This window comes from Elephantulus edwardii, unplaced genomic scaffold (assembly GCF_000299155.1).
Source record: "Elephantulus edwardii isolate Elephantulus edwardi_28Jun2011 unplaced genomic scaffold, EleEdw1.0 scaffold00119, whole genome shotgun sequence".
Taxonomy (NCBI): Eukaryota; Metazoa; Chordata; class Mammalia; order Macroscelidea; family Macroscelididae; genus Elephantulus; species Elephantulus edwardii.
This window is the reverse complement of record NW_006399869.1, coordinates 3,977,824-3,981,488: the sequence shown is the minus strand read 5'-3', so window position 1 is coordinate 3,981,488 and position 3,665 is coordinate 3,977,824. Positions and strand designations below refer to the sequence as shown.

At 38.1% G+C, this 3,665-nt stretch overlaps 1 pseudogene; it reads right to left on the bottom strand.

The window, feature by feature from the left end:
- Positions 1-1,292: 1,292 nt before the first annotated feature.
- LOC102846545 lies at positions 1,293-2,087 on the bottom strand (annotated as a pseudogene).
- Positions 2,088-3,665: the final 1,578 nt, after the last annotated feature.

The following is a 3,665-nucleotide window of genomic DNA, read 5'->3' as shown; positions in this document are numbered from 1 at the left end:
AATATCCCTAGTATCGTGACCCCTTCTAAGCCCAGCCTGGACTTCTGGCAGTTCTCTACTGATGTGCTGTTCCAGTCATTTTTGGATAATCTTCAGCAGAATCTTGCTTGCATGTGAAATCAACAATATTGTTCTATACTTCACACTCTGTTGGGTCACCTTTCTTTGGAATGAGAACAAATATAGATCCCTCCCAGTCAGTTGGCCAAGTGGTTGTTGTCCAGATTTCTTGACACAACTTGGTGACCAACTACAAATTGATAGTCTTGGGAGGGAACCTAACTAGAGATACAAAAGACCTGCACAAAAAAAAAACTATAGAATATTTTATGAGACACAAAATAATATCTAAATAAATATAAGAATGTTCCCTGTTAATGAATAAGAAGACTCAATATTGTAAAAATTACAATCTTACCAAAAGCAATCTACATGTTTAATGTAATCTCAACACAAATACTAAATTCCTTTTCTAAGGATATTTAAAGGAAAATTGTCAAGTTATTTGGAGAGGAAAGAGACCCCAAATAATCAAAGGACTTCTGAAAAATCAAAAGAAAGTGGTAGGTATAGCACTCAATGATTTCAAAACCTATTACACAGTAGTAGTAATCAAAACAGCATGGTACTAGTACAATGAAAGGCATATAGAGCAATGGAACAGAATTGAGAACCCAGAAATGGAAACCGCTATCTCTGTTCAACTGATATTCAACAAGGAAATAAAATCTATCAAATTGGGAAATAAAAACTCCTTCAATGAATAACGCTTGCAAAACTGGACTGCAGGGAAACACTGCATGATTCAAAAGGAGTGTGTCAGGGATATGTCCTGTCTCCATACCTTTTCAATCTACATGTAAAACAGAACATTCAGGAGTCTAGGCCTTTTATAAGGAGGAATTAGAGGAATTATCAGGATTGGAGGAAGACTCATCAACAACCCCTGGGGTCTCCATAAATGTTTTGCTAGTTACCCCTCCATTTTCACAATAATGGTCTTATGCAGTATTTGTCCTTATGATACAGAGCTAGTTCACTCAGCATAATGTTCTCTAATCCCTACCAAGAGGAGCTGTTGTTTCCTCAAAAAGTTGAACTTAAAAACTCCATATGACCCAGCTATTTCACTAGGAATATATCCCTAGGGAATTAGAACTGAGACACAAACAGATTTGTACAGCAATATTCATAGCTGCATTATTCACCATTGCAAGAACACGGAAACAGCTCAAATGTCCATCCACAACTGAATGGATTGAGAAGTTGGGGTCTGTTCACACAATGGAATACTACTCAGCAGCAGCAATTTCAAAAAATTCTACATAACTTGGGAGATTCTGTCCACTTCTTATGATAGAAGGAGGAATTGGGAAGAAGTATCAGCTCTTACTCCTTTCATGGCCACAGATGGCCAGCCATTCAATGCATGCAACAACATCCTGTTAGCACCTTGCTCATGGAAGAGGTTGATGGTGGGTCTTTCATCTGAATGTGAATGAATATTTAGAGGCAAATTTAGTCTTTTGGCTAACTGGACTGGTCTAATTAGAACTTGTCTTTGTTCTTGCTACTTCTTATCAGTGTTGGAAAATTGAGGAGAGAACACTAATCCAACTGTTCCAATAGTAACCGATTCTTAAAATTCTCAATAAGGGGCAAAGCACCATCCAAGTTCTTTAGCATGACATTTCTTTGTCTTCTTGCAACAGTCCTTGAAATGGGTGAATATCCAACCTTGGCAGGATAAATCCAGAATACCTTTCTGAAAGCTTCATTATCTTTTCAAATTCTCCTGAATGTTACACAACTGCCACAAGGGCTACAACATTGGTCTTCTTGGCTTATTCCATCTCGTAAAAAAGCATCACCATACTCTGTCTGATCTAAGAGCTATACTTCTAGCATTAGAAATAAAGCAGAAAATAAAATGATCAAATTTGTTGACTGAACTTTAGCTTATATTGGAGAAGATAATGTAACAGGTAGCTGAAATAGATATTTGATGTTATGGTAAGTATTTTGCAGGAAATTGAAACAGGGGGAAAGAAAATATGAGACTCTTAATATAGTGCTACTTCTTCCATGTCCTCTAGGTATCAAGGTAACTACAAAACTAAGAATTTATTTCCCAGACTTCCCTGTAGCTAGTCCAGTAGAAGTGAATTAGCTTCTACTAGTAAGATGCCCTTGCATAAGGTGTGGAAGATTTAGTGAAAAAAAAAAAACATGTTTATGCACAAGAAAACATTTACTGGTTTCAGTGAGAAAAAACCATGTTTATGCACAGGAAAACATTTACTGCTTTCAGCAGTCAGTACACGTATTGTATGGCACTAGAGTCTAATATCTAGTATCTGCTGCTTGGGTGTGAGATTGACATCTAATCACTATGGTGTGTTGTGGCAACAGAAATACCACAAGTAAATGATTTTAACAAATTGAAATGTACTTCTTCACAGAAAAGCTTAAAGTCTGACTTAACAGTGCCAGCTTTAGAGGAAAGTTTTCTCCCTGTCAGCTTTGGAAAGATCCTTGACTATGTGGATTCACATCTGTTTCCCTGTTTCTGCTTCTCACTTGCTTGTTTAATAGCTTTTATATTCCAAGAGAGATTGACCTTGACTGCAGTTTACACTAACATTGCCTCCTTAGTATAACACAGGAAACCCATTCCCAAATGGGATAATAACCGTGGGCCTAGAAGTTAGAGTTTACCACTCAACATTTTGAGATGCAACTCAATCTATCAACAGAAAGTGAGAGTGGCAATAGCAGTCACCTGAACTTCACAGTGAGATGACCCCAAACCCCACTGTTCTGTAGGGATTCCTTTAACTTTGTAAGCTTTTAAACTTTAAAATAAATTCCTTCTTGCTTACAAGGATTCCCCGGCATAGTGACAGCCGGACCACAGCTGAGATCAGAGTCCTGACAGGACTAAACACCCTCTGCAAACAGAGAATTCCGCCCAGCTGCCACCGCTCCCCAGCCCCTTTACCCATTGTTATGTTGGCAACACTTAAATTTAAGGAAAATATAGTCTCAGGAGATTGAACTTTTTTAGGATGGCTGGCTGAAACTAAATAAAAACCACAGGGAAACTAAGAAAGAGGCCTTTTCACAGTGACATACTGTGAGAGGACCTCTGCCTCAGCCCTCCCTCTTTTTCAGAACACATTTCCTCAAGTCCTGGCTTTCTTTCTGTGTCTGATTTGCAGCACAATACCTATGTTTGTATATGTTTCCTGGACTTAATGAAGTCAAGTGCTTTGGTAAGGGTGGTTAGAAAATTCTTGCAGATGAATTGGCATTTGAGTGGAAAGCAGCTCACATGGCATTAAGATACTGCTCATGCAAATATCTAGTCAAAAAAATAAAGCTTTCCAAACTGGCGGGAGGGGGAGGAAGCTTACTGTGTTTATGAGAAACCAAAAAATAACATAGTTGAGGAGGGTGGGAGGAAGAAAGAAAAGCAGGGATTATCCCTCTGGTCTATCCCACAATTGTGGAAAAACAGGCATAGACTGAATAAATTCTGATCTTATAAACAAACAATGATGATGACAAGAATAACAAAATAATTGTCATTGAACTGATTCTGAACTTTGGTGGCTCTCTGTGTTTCAGAGTAGAACCATGGTGCATGGGATTTTCAAAGATTT